Source organism: Panthera onca, chromosome A1 (assembly GCF_046562875.1).
Source record: "Panthera onca isolate mPanOnc1 chromosome A1, mPanOnc1 haplotype 2, whole genome shotgun sequence".
Lineage (NCBI taxonomy): Eukaryota > Metazoa > Chordata > Mammalia > Carnivora > Felidae > Panthera > Panthera onca.
The window spans coordinates 149,538,549-149,556,958 of NC_138339.1; positions in this window are offsets into that span (position 1 = coordinate 149,538,549).

Genomic DNA, 18,410 nt, shown 5'->3' on the forward strand with positions numbered 1-18,410 from the left:
CCTGAAAACTAGTTGGCTTTTGATTTCCAAGTGTTAGAATGAAATTTTGGGTTGAACTCCAGAAAGGCCAAGAATAGAAGACTCAGACCACAGAATTTAAAAAATGAAGGCACAAAATAGGGAAGTAGCTATAAGAACCATTTTTCCGAGGAGAGACATGTGTATCATAGGTAGACAGGAAGAAGTGTAGGCACCCAAGTCTGATGAGGCCTGGATTCTCAGGGGTATGTCGTGTCCCCAGTAATTGGGCCTTGGCCCAGGAAGGTGGTCTTGAGATGATGGTTGGGGGCTACTTCAGGACACAGAGGCAGTGCCATATTCTGGAGGTTGCCTGGAAATAACATGAGCACCAAAGATAAGCCCATGTCCAGCACACTGCTGTTGGTCCTGTGGAGAGTAGACAAGAAAAGGCTGAGGGAGATGCCCCGAGTGACAGGCCCAAGGCATCCTCCAGGGAAGGCCCCATGCAGTGCATGCCAGGAATGTTGAAGAGAGGTCCTGGAATTGGTTTCTATAAGACCCTGTAGCAGGTGTGGCCTGGAGGAGCCAGGGTCACGACAGGAGGTAATGGCACCAGGCCAGCCAGCCGCATGGCAGTGATTACATACAGGGGAGACCCTAACTCTGCCCAGAGCTGCTGAAGAGTGGAGAGTGAACTCTGGGGAGCCTCTACAACCTCCCCAAACTTAGATCACCCTCAGGGATGAGGGGAGCTGATGGAGAATTGGGGGAACCTTGACATGCCAAGCATTTACCCAAAGGAGCCTGAGTTAGCTTGAGAGGAACTGAGATTCAATTCAGAAATGACTAAAGGGACATGTAGGCACAAGTGTGTTTACAGAATCTGTGGAAACAGAGGATGTTGTCCAGTAGTAACTTCATTCAATTATGGATAAAGAGCCATGCATTTATGTGCCTCTGAGTTACAATATGTCCATGTCAAAACTTCCGCATTTGTGAGACAGAGAAAAGCTCAAGAAGGGATTTGGTTAAGTAGGTTAATTTAGCTTCACATCATGAAATCCCAGATAGCCATTAAAAGGTGGTGCTTGCTTTATATGCACTAACTTGGGGAGATGCCCTTGAGATATGATTAACTGAAAAAAAGTACAAATGACAGAGCAAACATTGTCCCTTTAAGTGAGAGAAAGGAAGGCAGATGGGGACACAGGTGGGAAGGATGAATAGATCTCAGGACCTGCCAATTGAGACACTGCCTCATGGTCAGGGTGCTGCTGTTCCACTCTTCAGGGCCCACCTGAATGGAGGAAGAGGAAGATGCCCAGGTGGAGCCCCTCCCCCTACACACACCAGCAGCCCTGACCCCACCCTACAGGCCACCCTACCTGCTCATCCTCATTCCCTCCCCTGCACAGGGCACAATTGTGATTTCATTTACCCCTGAGATTGGCCTACATGGGGATAGTACTGGTACTCAAATACCTAATGGGCTATTGTGGAGAACAGGATTTGATTTCTTCCATCTGTCTCTGGTGGAGGGCAACTTAGGAACACAGTCTTTTTGAATGGTTCTAGTTTTCTAAAGGCCCTGCATAGTTGAAACCATATATTTATCAAGGTTAATTTTTCTGTATTTTCTCTTCTCCACATTGTCTCTTTTACCTCACAGACTCTCTGGCATTATAGCATGTCATACTGTAGTAGAAGTTTCATTGGCTTCATAACATTGTAGCACATGTAATTTCAAGCACTGATTCTTATTTGTGTTTCTCAGCTCTGGCACTAATGTTGCCACCTAATGAATGTGGTACACTACTGTGGTACTTCTGGGAAACACAGCTTACAGTATGATAAGAATTTTAAAATAGTATAGTCACATTGTAGAAAGAAAGAAAAAGAAAGAAAGAAAGAAAGAGGGAAAAGGAAGGAAGAAGGAAGGAAAGAAAGAAAAGAAAGGGAGGGAGAGAGAGGGAGAAAGCAAGCAAGCAAGCATAGTGAGAGACCACTTGCAGGTGAGATGTGGGGATATTGCAGCCTGGGTTTCAAGATCCTAAGCAACTGCAGCAAAAATTTGGTTACTTCCTAAAGGGCGCCACCGTGTGGCTATATTGTGCTGTGTGGCCATGAACCTAAAACTGCTTACCTATAAAAATCACTGGATCTTGAGAAACTCAACAGAAGACCACAGGGGAAGGGAAGGGGTAAAAAATAGTTATAGAGAGGGAGGCAAACCATAAGAGACTCTTAAATACAGAGAACAAACTGAGGGTTGGTGGGGGGGTGGGGGAGAGGGGAAAATGGGTGGTGGGCATTGAGGAGGGCACTTGGGATGAGCACTGGGTATTGTATGTAAGCAATGAACCACGGGAATCTACCCCAAAAACCAAAAGCATACTTTACACACTGTATGTTAGCCAATTTGACAATAAGTTATATTAAAATAAATAAATATTAAAAATGAAAAAAATCACTGCCATTCGCAATGACATGCATGGAACGTATTATGCTAAGTGAAATAAGTCAGTCATAGAAAGACAAATACCTTATGATTTCACTCATATGTGGAATTTAAGGAATGCAATTATGACGAACACAGGATAATGTATGGAAGTGTTGAATCACTACATTGTATTCCTGAAACTAATATTACACCGTGTGATAGCTAACTGGAATTTAAATAAAAACTTAACCAAAAAAGTCCAGAAACATAAAAAAATCCAGAAACATACGAAAAAAAATCACTGCCCCAATATTTTTTTAATTTAGAAGGATTCACATTATTTTTAAAAACCGTGCACAAAGAGAGGACTTATGAATGATTTTTAGCATGCAATTTCAAATTCACATAATTTATACCTATGGAGAAGAGCATACTTAGGGAGAGACGAGCTGCACTACTTTGAAGAAGAGCTGTGTAGACAATGTGAGTCAAGAGGGTTCATCTTTCCCCTTTCCACCGGTGTTTAGGGGCGTGTGCCTAGAGAAGAAAATCCCTCTTTAAGATAGGTGACCAATCCAGTTATATTTTACTGAATGCTGACTGGCCAGCCCCCATGGTAAGTACTCCATGCATTTATTTATTTGCTTATTCATTCAGTAGTGACACCTTGCACTCCTACTATGTGACAGGATCTCAGGATATAGGGGTGAATGAGTAGGAGCTCCTTGCTCCTTTGTAATCTATTGGCCTCACCACAACTCTGTGAGGTAGGTACTATATTCATCTTCACTTTTCTTATTGGAAACTGACTTGCCCCATAGCATTACTCTGTCGCTAGTTTGGACATGCCCCTGCCATTTTATGGTCCCAAGTAGGGGCCATCTCTTTGGGGATGCATCATGCAATCAGGAAGGGCCACAGAGGTGAGGAGCACTGCCTGGTATGCCAGATCTCCACACACCTCCATTATCTGTGGATTTTCTACTTACTTGCTCATGCAAGAAGGACCCATTAGGCCTGTATAAGGAGCTCTTGTAGACACATGTATGAATGACCTCTCAGGGCTACTCAGTGGGAACTTTAAGTTGGAAGGGCCATGAGAGGTGATAGCTTGTCCTCTGACCTTGCACAGTACCCTCTGCATGGGACCTCTGCTTTGGCTTGCATCCTTTCAGTGATAGGGGCTCAGCCCTTGTAAAGCAGCTGGTGAAACAAGCCAAGCTTCCCTTTATATCTGAAGAAAACCACAGAAGACCCATGATGAAATGAATCTTTTACTCATGAAATTAAGACTTACTTATTTCTTTGCAAAAAAATGCAAAATACTTAAAATACAGAAATTGAGTCACCTCCTCAGACCCTCAGAACTGTCAAGCTAGGACCTGTTTGAAAGTTGCATATGAGCTAGGTCTGTTTCTGGGCTCTCTGCTCTATTCTATTGGTCTATTCATCTATCTCTGTGCCAAACCATCTTCATCATTATGGCATAATCAGGAATAATCAGGAATAAATCCTGATGTCTGGTATAGCAAATCACATCCCTTTAGGCTTTTTTGGAAGTGTCTTGGTGATTCCAAAATTTTTTTTGAATATAGGTTTTATTATTATATGGGTCTGGCTAGGCCAACAGATGATGAAGTCATTGTCATCGAAAAGATCCCAGGAAGAAGGTACATGCTGCCACACTAAGGGGCCACAGAGGGAAGCATAGGGTCAGCAGATTTAGGATTGACTAGTTTGAATAATTTTAGGGGGCTCTGGATGAGATTAGAGCAGGTGGCAGAGTGTGAAAGCCAATAAAGGAGGTGGTTGGGGGTGGTCTCTGGGTTATGTGGTTTGCATATGAAAGATGCACTCTCTCTCCTGGGAGTTGTTCGCTGTCTCTGGGAATTGGGAGACCCTGGAGGGGGAGCCCCTCTGGCGTCCCCATGACTCCAGATGTCAAAACACCAGAACCCAGAAAATAAAAGACACCATTAATACTGTACCCATTTAAAGCTTTATTCTAAAATTTAGTTACAATAAAATTTTGTGATATGCAGTTTTGTAAATTTCATCTAATGCATAGATGGGTGTATCAACTACCCTAATCATGATACACAATTTTATCATTTGCCCAAATTCCTTTATGCTGTCCTGCAGCCCCAACACCTGGCAACCACTAATGTAATTTGCCTTTTTCAGAATATTGTACAATGCAATCATGCAAGAGGTAGGTAGGCCTTAGAAGTGGCTTCTTTTACATAGCATAAGGCTTTTGAGATTCATCTAAGTTATTGTATCCATAATTCATTCCTTTTTGTTGAGGTAGAATTCGCATAACAAAATTCACTATTTTAATCATTTTGAAGCGTACCATTTAGTGGGACTTAGTACTTTATAATGTGCAACCATCACCAATATCTAGTTCTATAACAGTTTCATCTCCCCAAAAGGAGATGCTTTCTTTATAAAGCAGGCATCCTGATTCCCCCTCTCCTCATCGTCTGGCAACCACAAATCTGCTTTGGGTCTCTGTAATTTGCTTGTTCTAGATATTCATAGAAATAGAACCATGCAGTCTGTGGACTTTTGTGTCTGGCTTCTTTCACTTAGCATTGCTTTTGAGGTTCATCCATTTTGTAGCACATATCAGTACTTCATTCCTTTTTGTGACTGAACTGTATTTTATTGTATGGATAGACTGCATATTTATCCATTCATCTGTTGATAGCCATTGAGGGTGTGTTCACCTTTTGTCTACTGTGAATAATGCTGCTATGAACATATGTGTACATGTATGTGTTTGAGGGCCTGTTTTCAATTCTTTTGGGCACATGCTTAGAAGTGGAATTGCTGGGTCTATGGTAATTCTAACTTAATTTGTTAAGGCACCATCAAACTGCTTCCCATAGCAGCTGTGCCATTTTACATTCCTGCTAGTAATGTATGAGGGCTCCAATTTCTCCATGTGTTGGCCAACACTTGACATTTTTTGTTTTGTTGATTATGGCCATCCTAGTGGATATGCAGTGGTATTTTACGGTGGTTTTGACTTGCATTTCCCAAATGACTAATCACATCGAGCATCTTTTCATAGGCTTGTTGGTCATTTGTATATCTTTTTTGGGAAAATGTCTATTTCACCTCCCTTGTCCATTTTTTTAAATTGAATATTTTGTCTTTTTGTTATTGACTCAAAGGAGTCTTTTATATATTTTGGATACTAGAACCTTGTCAAGATATATGATTCCCAAATATTTTCACCCATTCTTTGTTTTTTTCTTTTAATGTTTATTTACCTTTGAGACAGACAGAGAGACACAGTGTGAGCAGAGGAGGGGCAGGGAGAGAGGGAGACACAGAATCTGAAGCAAGCTCCAGGCTCCAAGCTGTCAGCACAGAGCCCAACCCCGGTCTCGAACTCACTGACTGTGAGATCATGACCTGAGCTGAAGTCAGATGTTCAACCGACTGAGCCACCCAGGCACCCCTCCTTACCAGTTTTAAAATCTGACTCAGAACTAATAAATACTTGTTGTATTTTCTATTATTTTCCCCAGGATATAATTCTTTTATGACCTCATTTGAAATATTTAGTTAATGAATATATCTGGGGTTCATTTGGCATATAAATTGTGGAGTTAACATAACTATTTTTGCTGAATTGTTATATATTTACCACAATACTTCCCACTACTCTATACCTACTTCCTTTTTAAATAAGCTTACTGTACCAAAAAAAAAAAAAAGAATACACATATATCATCATCTTTCTTTTTTTTTGGTTTTCCAGTCTGTTACTGTACTCTATATTTCTACTTTTGTACTCGTGTCAAAAGCTTTAAAGTTTGTTGTTTTATAATATGCTGTAATATCTGCTCTTATCTGGGTGGTCTTTTGCTATCTACTTCTAGTACATTTTTTTAAGGGAATTTTAGAATCATTGTGTTAAAAACATCCTTTGAGGATTTAGATTTCAATTTCATTTGGTTTGGTTGCATTTAAAAATGTATTTACATCTTGGTAATTGTGATTATTTAATATTCCTCTCCCTGTACTTGATTTTTATCTATTTCTTCTAATACAACTTTGAAGGTTTTTTTTTTATAAAAAATGACTGATTTTTAAAAATTAATTGATCATATATGTGTGGGTATGTTTTTGGACCTCATTGATCTATTTGTGTATTTTTATATGAATGACAAACTGCCTTGAATCCTATGGTTTTTTAAAAAGTCCTGAAATCAGATAGTGCAAGTCTTCCAATTTTGTTCATCTTTTTGAAATGTATTTTGGCTCTCCTAAGTCTTTTGCATCTCCATATGAAACAGGTCATCATTTTCTATTAAAAAAAAAAAAAGCCTGTTGAAATTTAAATTTAGACTGCATTAGATCTATAGACCATTTGGGGAAGAATTGATACCTTAACAATATTTCATCTTCAGGTCAATCAACTGAGAGTCTTTCTTTCTTTCTTTCTTTCTTTCTTTCTTTCTTTCTTTCTTTCTTTCTTTCTTAATTATTTATTTCTCTTAGCAATGTTTTGTAGTTTTCAGTGTGCGGGTCATATGTATTTATTATCAGACTTATTTGCAAGTTTAAAAAGTTAATTTAATTTAATTTTTTAAAAGTTCGTATTTAAATTCCAATTAGTTAACTTATGGTGTAACATTAGTTTCAGGTGTACAATACAGTGATTCAACACTTCCATACAACACTAAGTGCTCATCACAACAAGCACATTTCTTACTCCCCATCACCTATTTCACCTATCGCCCCCCCACTTCCCTTCTGGTAACCATCAGTTTGTTCTCTGTAGTTAAGAGTCTGTTTCTTGATTTCTTAATTTCAATTCCAGTGTTTTTTATTTATTTTATTTCATCTGTTTTATCATTTTTGTTGATTTTTATATTTTGAATTCCAATGGTCTTTGTGAGTCCATAGAAATATAATTGATTTTTGTTTATTGATTTGGTATGGTGCAACATTGCTAAAGTCACTTATTTCTAGTAGTTTTTGGTAGATTCCACTGGAATTTCTATCTAAAAGATTATGTCATCTGTGAATAAAGAGTTTTACTTCTTTTAAAATCTAAATGGAAATCTTTATCTTGAGTTATTATACTTTCTAGAGCCTTTAATGCAATGTTGAATGTAACTTGTGTAAGGAGATATCCTTGCCTTGTTTCTGATTATAGAGGATAGCATTTGGTCTTTCACTATTAAGTGTGACACTATTAAGCAGTCACACCAGAGGCTGCACACTACAGGGAAAGCTGAGTTTAAAGGAAAGTCACTGAAAAAGCAAAAAAGAGTAAAAACAACATTCCCTAGGGGACCAAAATTCAGAATTACTTCAATCTGATATTTACAGTTTCCAGTATTCAAAAAAATCTATACAATCTATACAAAAAAAATCTATACAAAGAAACAGGAACATATGACTTATAATAGGAAAAAAAGTTAGGTAATAGAAATTGTCTTTAGAGGGCCCAGATGTTGAAATTAGTAAACATATTTCAAAGCTGTTAGTATAAATATGTCCAAAGAACTAAAGAAAACCATATTTAAACAATTAAAGAAAATTATGACAATAATCCATCAGATGGAGACTACCATTAAAGAGGTAAAGATTATTAAAAAACAAATGAAAATTCTGTAATTAAAAATAAAATGACTGGTATGAAAAATTTCTAGAGGTGCTCTAGATTTGAGCTGGCAGGAAAAAGAATCAATACCTTAAAGACAGAGGAATAGAGATTATGCAATCTGAAAAACAAAAGTTAAAACAATGAAGAAAAAGAAAAAGAGCCTCAGAGTCTTGTGGGACACAACTAAGCATAATGGGAGTACCAGAAGAAGAAAAAGATTGAAGGACAGAAAAACAAAACAAAACAAAAAAACCCTCAAGTAATATTGGCCAAAAATGTCCCAAAATATTTGATGAAAAATAATCCATACATCCAAGAAGTTCAATGAACCCCATGTTGGATATATTCAGTCATCCACACGGTCCCCTCATCGTCAAATTGTTGAAAGCTAAAGATAGTGAGAGAGTCTTGAAAGCAACAAGATAAAGCTAACTCCTCAGAAACAACAGAGGACACATGTGTGTGATAATATATTCAGTGTGATGAAACCTCTCAGCTAAGAATCTTATACTGAGCAAAAATATTTTTCAAAAATGAAGATGAAATAAAGGCATTCCCAGATAAACAAAAATGAAGAAATTAACTGTTAGCAGACCTGCATTACCAGAAATAGTTTAGCAAGTTTTTTTTCAATGTGAAAATAAGCAACACCAGACAGTAAATGAAGAAAGAACAAATATCAATAAAAGCAAGTATGTAGATAATTATAAAACAGTATAATTATACATTTTCTCTTTTTTCTCTTATGTTATTTAAAAATAAGTGCGTAGGACAATAATTATAAAATTGTATTGTTGCTTTTTAGCATATAAAGGAACATATATATTATCTATATCAATAATAGTACAAAGGGGGAGGTAGAGATGAAGCTATAGATTTTTTTTTTCTTTTCAAATTTTTATTTAAATTCATTAGTTAACATACGGTGCAATATTGGTTTCAGGAGTAGAATTCAGTGATTCATAACTTACATATAACACCCAGTGCTCATCATAACAGGTACCCTCTTTTTTTTAAATGCTTATTTACTTTTGAGAGAGAGAGAGAGCGAGCAGGACAGTGGCAGAGAGAGAGGGAGGCACAATCCAAAGCAGGAACCCAACTCGGGGGCCCAACCCACAAACTGTGAGATCATGACTAGAGCCGAAGTCAGACTGAGCCACAGGCGCTCCAACAGGTACCCTCTTCACTATCCATCACCTGGGGCATCTGGGTGGCCTAGTCAGTTAAGTGTACAACTCATTATCTTATGGTTCATGAGTTTGAGCCCTGTACTGGGCTCTGCACTCCTACTTGGGATTCTCTCTCTCCCTCTCTCTCTGTCAACCCCACCCCCACCACATGCTCTTTCTCTCTCTCAAAAATAAATAAATAAACTGAAAAAAGTACCCATCACCCATCTAGCCCATCCCCCACCCACCTCCCTCCATCAACCCACAGTTTGTTCTCTATCTTTAAGAGTCTGTTATGATTTGCTTCCCCTTCTCTTTTTTCTTCCCCCACTCCCATATGTTCATCTGTTTTGTTTCTTAAATTCTATATATGAGTGAAATCACATGGTATTTGTCTCTCTTTGACTTATTTTGCTTAGCATGATGCTCTCTAGTTCTATCCATGTTGTTGCAAATGGCAAGATTTCATTCTTTTTGATGGCTGAATAATGTTGCATGGTATATATATACACCACATCTTCTTTATGCACTCATCTATGGACACTTGGGCTGCTTCCATAATTTGGTTGTTGTAAATAATGCTGGTATAAACGTAGGGGTGCATGTATCTTTTTGAATTAGTGTTTTTATACTTTTTGGGTAAATATCCAATAGTGCAAATCCTAACTCATAGGTTAAATTCTATTTTTAATTTTTTTTGAGGAACCTCCTTACTGTTTTCCACAATGGTTGCACCAATTTGCATACCCACCAACAAAAGCGAGGGGGTTCCTTTTTTCTCCACATCCTTGCCAACACTTGTTGTTTCTTGTGTTTTTGACATTAGCCATTTTGACAGGTGTGAGGTGATATGTCATTGTAGTTTACATATGCATTTCCCTGATGATGAGTGATGTTGAGCATCTTTTCATGGGTCTTTTGGCCATCTGGATGTCTTCTTTGGAGAAATGTCTGTTCATGTCATCTGCCCATTTTAATTGGATTATTTGTTTTTTTTCAGTGTTGAGTTGTATCAACTCGTTATTTGTTTTGGATACTAGCCTCTTATTGGATATGTCGTTTTCAAATATCTTCTTCCATTCAGTAGATTGTCTTTTAGTTTTAATTTTTTTAATGTTTATTTATTTTTGAAGGAGAGAGAAACAGAGTGCAAGTGGGGGAGAGGCAGAGAGAGGGAGACACAGAATCAGAAGCAGGCTTCAGGGTCCGAACTGTCAGTACAGAGCCTGATGTGGGGCTCGAACTCACGAACTGTGAGATCATGACCTGAGCTGAAGTTAGACGCTCAACCGACTGAGCCACCCAGGCACCCCATTGTCTTTTAGTTTTTTGATTATTTACTTAACTGTGAAGAAATTTTTTATTGATGTAGTTCTAATAGTTTATTTTTGCTTTTATTTCCCTTGCCTCAGGAGATATATCTAGAAAAATGTTGCTATGGCCAATGTCAGAGAGATTACTGCCTGTGCTCTCTTCAAGGATTTTTATGGTTTCAGGTCTCACATATAAGTCTTTAATTCATTTTCAGTTTGTTTTTGTGTATGGTGTAAAAAAGTGGCCCAGTTTCATTTTTTTTTTTTTTTTTTTTTTTTTTTGCATGTTGCTGTCCAGTTTTCCTAGCACCATTTGTTGAAGAGACTGTCTTTTTCCCATTGGATATTCTTTCCTGCTTTGTTAAAGACTAATTGTCCATATAATAGTGGGTTTGTTTCTGGGTTTTCTGTTCTATTCCACTGATCTATGTATTTATTTTTGTGCTGCTACCATTCTGTTTTAATTACTACCGCTTTGTAATATAACTTGAAATCTGGAATTGTGATGCCTCCACTTTTGTTTTTCTTTCTCAAGATTGCTTTGGCTATTCAGGGTCTTTTATGCTTCCCAAGTTTAAAACTTGTTACAAAGCTACAGTAATCAGACAGTTTGATAGTGGCATAAGAAAAGAGATACAGGCCTGTGGAATAGAATTGAGAGGCCCAGAAATAAACTCTTACATTTAAGATTAATTGATTTTGAACAAAGGTGTCAACACAATTCAGTGGGGGTAAAGGATAGTCTTTTCAATAAATAATGCAGGACATCTGGATAGCTCAGTCACTTAAGTGTCCAACTTCAGCTCAGGACATGATCTCATGGTTCGTGAGTTCGAGCCCTGAATTGGGCTCTGTACTGACAGTTCAGAGCCTGGAGACTGCTTCAGATTCTGTGTCACCCTCTCTCTCTACCCCTTGCCTGCTCACACTCTGTCTCTCTCTCTCTCAAAAATAAATAAGCATTAAAAAAATTATAAATAATGCTAGTACCTCTGGATAGCCACATGCAAAAAGATGACTTTGGACAATTACTTTACATAACACACAAAAGTTAATTTAAAATATATCATACACCTAAATGTAAGAGCTAAAGCTACACGATTTCTAGATACAAAAAACAAAAACACAAGAGCAAACCTTTGAAACCTTGTATGTAGGAAAAATCCTCATTCTTCCTTCTGTGTGTTTCTCCATTACTCTCACATGGCTACCACAGTCACATTTCTGACACCTGATGTGTGTGGGATTTCCCAACACCAAGCAATTCTGTGACACAAGCTGGGTTTCCTACCATTTAATTCCACTCTGACACTATCTACCTGGAGATAGAGTCAGATCCCACAGGTTAAGGGCTCAGTCCCACAACACTGCCCCCACTTTAGATGCTAACTGCAAGTAGTAAGTCCCTAGGTTACCCACAACTTCTGTCCAAGTTGGCTATAGATCAGAGATTCCCATCACCCCCTTCCTCTTTGATTTGATTATTTGCTAGAACAGCTCACAGAACTCAGTGAAACACTTATGTTTACTGGTTTATTATATAATAAAGGATATAATAAAGGACATGGATGAACTGCCAGGTAAGGAGATACATTGGGCAAGATCTGGAAGGGTCCTGAGAGCAGAAGCTTCTGTTCTCACAGAGTTGGATCACATCACCCTCCTGGTATATGGTTGTGTTCACTGACCTCAAAGCTCTCCACACCCTTACTATAGAGATTTTATGGAGTTTTCTTTACCTAGCCATGATAAATTATTAACTACATTTCCAGCTCCTCTCCCCTCTCTGGAGAAATACAAACTTTAAAAGTTCTCCTCATGAAATCTCAGATGAATATGAGGAATATGTTATTGCAAACTGGAACTTGGCCAATCCTGAACTTGGCCAAACTATGTTTCCATGTGTTGTGAAAAGTAGAACTTGTAAGTGTTGAACTTGGATATTTGGTTGAGGATATTTCCAAGAAAAATGTTGACAGCATGGCTTGCACTCTCCTGACTGCTTATAGTGAAATGTGAGAGGAGAGAAATCATTGAAAAAGGAATTATCAAGCAAAAAGGAGCCAGAATGTGAAGATTCAAAAAATTGTTTATCCATATTGCAAAAAATGAGAAGCTGTGCTCATAGAGAACACCATGTGTGGCTGAACAACCTCCACTACAGAGATTGTGGGTGTGGAACACGTGGATTCAATCAGCCATCTCAGTAGAAGCACTGTAGCTTGGATTGAGGAGGGCCAGAGGTGGGATGAAATGAAGAAAGCCCATCAAACTTCTGGAATTCCATAGGCAGGAAATGGAATGGCATAGCTCTCTGGATGTGAACATGCATCATCCCTCAGTAACAAGGAAAAATGACCCCAAAAGGAGCTCAGAGGTCAGCAGGGCTGTCACTGCCCCCATGGGTTTAGAGGCAAGTGCCCAGGCAGCAAGACTGTCTCCTTCTTCATTCTAGAGGGTTTGGGGCTGCAGCTCAGGGCTGAGGGAGCAGGGCCACTACCTTGGCTGGTCTGGAGGACAGAACATTTAAGCCAAAGAGGATTATTCTCTAGCCTTAAAATCTGGTGGAATTTCCCACAAAAGCATCTTGAGATTAGCTGCATGTATTTACGTTGATAAATGAGTTCTGTAGAAGTATTGCAGGCTGAAGAAGCAAAGATGTGAATTCTAGTGCTGATGTTGATATAATACACTAAATATATGAATAACTTACAAATCTAATGGAATTTGCCCTGCTAGGTTTTGGGTTTGCTTAGGACCTGTTACCCTTCTTCCTTCCAATTTCTTTTTTTTGGGGAATGAAAATTTCTATCTTATGTCTGTCCTACCGTTGCATTTTGTAAACAGATAACTTGTTTGTTTTCACTGTTTCAATACTAGAGAAGAATTTTGCCTTAAGATGAACCGTACCTCTAATCTCACCCATACCTGATTTAGATGCTATTCAGGTGGTATTTTGGACTTAAAGTTGATGCTGGGATAGGTTAAGACTTTTGTGGCTGTTGGGATAAGGCAAATGTATTTTGCATGGGTGGACATGAATTTTGGAGAACCAAAGGATAGAGTGCTATGGGTTAAATTGTGTCTGTGTACAATTCACACTTTGAGGCCCTGAGTACCTCAGAATGTGAATGTACTTGGAGATAGAGTTTTCAAAGTGGTAATTAAGTTTAAATGAGGTCACTGGGGTGGGTTCTAATCTGACATGACTTGTTCTTATAAGAAGAAGAGGCTAGGACACACACATACACAAAAGAAACAACATGTGAGGGGCATCTGGTGACTCAGTCAGTTAAGTGTCCGACTTTGGCTCAAGGTCATGATCTCATGGTTTGTGAGTTCAAGCCCTGCTTTGGACTTTGTGCTGACAGCTCAGAGTCTGGAGCCTGCTTTGGATTCTGTGTCCTCCCCTCTCTCTGCCCCTCCCTCATTCACGTTCTGTCTCTCTCTCTCAAAAATAAATAGACATGAAAAAAATCAAAAATTAAATAAAGAAAAAAAGAAAGAAAGACCATGTGAGCACACAGGGAGGAGACAGTCATCTACAAGCCAAAGAGAGAGGCCTCAGAAGAAATCCACTCTGCTGACAAGTTGATCTCAGCATTATGAGCAAATAAGTTTCTGTTTAAGCCAAAAAACCAGTAATAAAGTATTAATACATGTTACTACATAGATGGCCCTCAAAAATATTATGCTGAGTGAAAGAAACTCAACACAAAAGAACACATATTGTAAGAGTTTGTTTATGTGAAATGTCTAGAAAAAGCAAATTTACAGAGACAGTGGTTGCCTGGGTCTGGGAGTAAGAATGGGGAGTGATTGCAAACAGGCACAAGTTTTCTTTTTGGGTTAACAGAAATGTTATAAACTTAGATTTTGGTGAAAGTTACATACTTTGTAAAGATACTAAAAATTCTTGAAGTGTAATCTTAATATCAGTAAATTTTATGGTGTGTACATTATGTCTCAATAAAGCTGTTTAAAAATTAATTGTTGAAAAGAATTATTCAACATGGTATTTGTTGGATCACAGAAATATGATTATGTTTTACTTTATTGTGTCTACAATTAAGATTTCTTTCTTTTAAAACTTTTTTAAAAAATTTATTTCTGACAGACAGAGAAAGAATGCAAGCAGGGGGGATGGTGAGTGGGGGGGGGAGAGAGAGAGAGAGAGAGAGAGAGAGAGAGAGAGAGAGAATCTGAAGCAGGCTCCAGGCTCTGAGCTGTCCGCACAGAGCCCGAAGTGAGGCTTGAACCCATAAACCGTGAAATCCTGACCTGAGCTGAAGTCAGACCTCAACTGACTGAGCCACCCAGGTGCCCCAAGATTTCTTTCTTTTTTTTTTTTTAAACTTTTTCTTAATCTTTATTTATTTTTGAGAGAGAGAGAGAGAGAGAGAGAGAGAGAGAGAGAGAGAGAGAGAGTACGAGCGGGGGAGGAACAGAGAGAGAGGGAGACATAGAATCCAAAGCAGGCTCCAGGCTCCGAGCTGTCAGCACAAAGCCCGTCGTGGGGCTTGAACTCACAAACTGTGAGATCATGACCCGAGCTGAAGTCAGACACTTAACCGACTGAGCCACCCAGGCACCCCAAGATTTATTTCTTTAACAGAGTAGAGGGCTATCTTTAAACACCTAGGATAATTTCATTCATATTGTGGTAGTATCATGAGTTTTTCCTCTTTTTTTATTTTAAAAAGGGCGTTGAAGCACAAGAGGCTGATGAAACACTGGGAGGTTGAAAAGTCAATATTGTCAACATTTTTTTGCATAAGAATGAAGGTCCAACTCCTGGGTTTTAGAAATCGTTTGTATATCTCATTAATGTACATCCCTTTAGATATAGGTTATATAGAATCATATTTCCTTCTGTTTGCTGAGAGCAGTACAGATTGTCACAACTACTTTGAAAAACTACTTGGTCTAATAAAAGGACTTGGGTCATTCACTAAGTGATAATAATCGAAATGCAGGCAAAAAGATTTAAAAAACAACAACAAAGAAGCGGGGGTAATTATTAGAACATCAAAAACTTTTAAATAGTCTAAGTATTCCAAAGTGTGCACCATCGAACTAATCGTATTAACTTCAGTCAGAGTGTTTGTAAGGGAGCTGACTTCTGAGTTCCACCTCGCATTGCCAGGTCATGTCTCTTATCCCATAGACTCAGACTTATTAGAAAAGAAAGACACAAAGGCCTACAGGATCTGTTAAGGTGCAGAAAACAAAGATTAGGGTGAAGAAAAGCCTGACCTTGAAAACAGGGATCAAATTTTAGGCCCAGATAATATTGCTCTTAGGTGTCTAAAATGATATCAAGTTGCTACCTCTAAGTTCTGATTTTTTTTATCCAATGTGTTCTTTTTTATTGAGATATGATGGACAGACAACATTTTATTTCAGGTGTATAACATAATGATTGGATATTTGGATATATTGCAAAATAATCACCACAGCAAGTCTAATCAACACCTATCACCATTCATAGTTACAGAATTTTTCTATTGTGGTAAGAACTTTTAAGACTTAGTTTCTTAATGACTTTGAAATATGCAATGCGACATTATTTTTTATAAATATAATTTATTGTCAAATTGGCTTATATACGACACCCAGTGCTCATCCCAACAAGTGCCCTCCTCAATGCCCATCACCCATTTCCCCTTCCCTCCCACCTCCCATCCACTCTCAGTTTGTTATCTGTATTTAATAGTTTCTTGTGGTTTGTCTCCCTCCCTCCCTGTTTGTCTCTATTTTTTTCCCCTTCCCTTCTCCCATGGTCTTCTGTTCAGTTTCTCAAGATCTACATATGAGTGAAAACATACGATATCCGTCTTTCTCTGAGTGATTTATTTCCTTCAACATAATACCTTCGAGTTCCATCCACATTACTGCAAATGGCATGATTTCATTCTGATTGCCAAGTAGTATTCCATTGAATATATAAACCACATCTTTATCCATTCATCAGTTGATGGACATTTAGCCTCTTTCTATCATTTGGCTATTGTTGAAAGTGCTGCTATAAACACTGGGGTACAAGTGCCCCTATGCATCGGCACTCCTGTATCCCTTGGGTAAATTCCTAGCAGTGCTAGTGCTGGATCATAGGGTAGCTCTATTTTTAATTTTTTGAGGAACCTCCGCACTGTTTTCCAGAGTGGCTGCACCAGTTTGCATTCCCATCAACAGTGCAAGAGGGTTCCCATTTCTCCACATCCTCACCACCATCTGTAGTTTCCTGATTTGTTCATTTTAGCCACTCTGACTGGTGTGAGGTGGTATCTCAGTGTGGTTTTGATTTGTATTTCCCTGATGATGAGTGACGTTAAGCATCTTTTCATGTGTCTGTTGGCCATCTGGATGTCTTCTTTGGAAAAGTGTCTAGTCATGTCTTCTGCCCATTTCTTCACTGGGTTATTTGTTTTTTTGGGTGTTCAGTTTGGTAAGTTTTTTTTTTGGATTTTGGACACTAGCCCTTTATCCGGTATGTCATTTGCAAATATCTTTTCCCATTCCATCGGTTGCCTTTTAGTTTTGTTGATTGTTTCCTTTGTAGTGCAGAAGATTTTTATGTTGATGAGGTCCCAATAGTTCATTTTTTTGCTTTTAATTCCCTTGCGTTTGGAGATGTGTCGAGTAAGAAATTGTTGCTGCTGAGGTCGAAGAGGTTTTTGCCTGCTTTCTCCTCTAGGGTTTTGATGGTTTCCTTCTCAAATTTAGGTCTGTCATCCATTTTGAGTTTATTTTTGTGTATGGTGTAAGAAGGTGGTCTAGTTTCATTCTTCTGCATGTTCTCCCAGCACCATTTGCTAAAAAGACTGTCTTTTTTCCATTGGATGCTCTTTCCTGTTTTGTCAAAAATTAGTTGGCCATACATTTGTGGGTCTAATTCTATGTTCTGTATTCTATTCCATTGGTCTATGTGTCTGTTTTTTGTGCCAATACCATAATGTCTTGATGGTTACAGCTTTGTAGTACAGGCTAAAGTCTGGGATTGTGATACCTCCCACTTTGGTTTTCTTCTTCAATATTACTTTAGCTATTCAGGGTCTTTTGTGGTTCCATACAAATTTTAGGATTGTTTGTTCTAGCTTTGAGAAGAATGCTGGTGTAATTTTGATTGTTATTGCACTGTGTAGATTGCCTTGGATAGTGCTGACATTTTAACATATTTATTCTTCCAATCCATGAGCATGGAATGTTTTGCTATTTCTTTGTGTCTTCTTCAAGTTCCTTCATAAGCTTTCTATAGTCTTCGGTGTATAGATTTTTCACCTCTTTGGTTAGGTTTATTGCTAGGCATTTTACAGTTTTTGGTGCAATTGTAAATGGGATCAATTCCTTGATTTCCTTTTCTGTTGCTTCATTATTGGTGTATAAAAATGCAACCGATTTCTGTACATTGATTTTGTACCCTGCAACTTTGCTGAATTCATATATCGGTTCTAGGAGTCTTTTGGGTTTTCCATGTAGAGTATCATGTCGTCTGTGAAAAGTGAAAGTTTGACTTCTTCTTTGCCTATTTCATGCCTTTTACTTCATTTTGTTGTCTGATTGCTGATGCTAGGACTTCCAACACTACGTTAAACAACAATGGTGAGAGTGGACATCACCAACCAACAATGGTGAGAATGGAGATCATGACCTGAGGTGAGGTCAGATGCTTAACCAACTGAGCCAACAAGGTGCCTCTGATTTTTTTTTTAACAAAAAATTAAAAAAAAAATTTTTTTTTTTACATTTATTTATTTTTGAGAAACAGAGTGAGACAAAGCATGAGCGGGGGAGGAGCAGAGAGAGTTGGAGACACAGAATGTGAAGCAGCCTCCAGGCTCTGAGCAAGCGGTCAGCACATAGCCTGATGTGGGGCTCCAACCCACAAACTG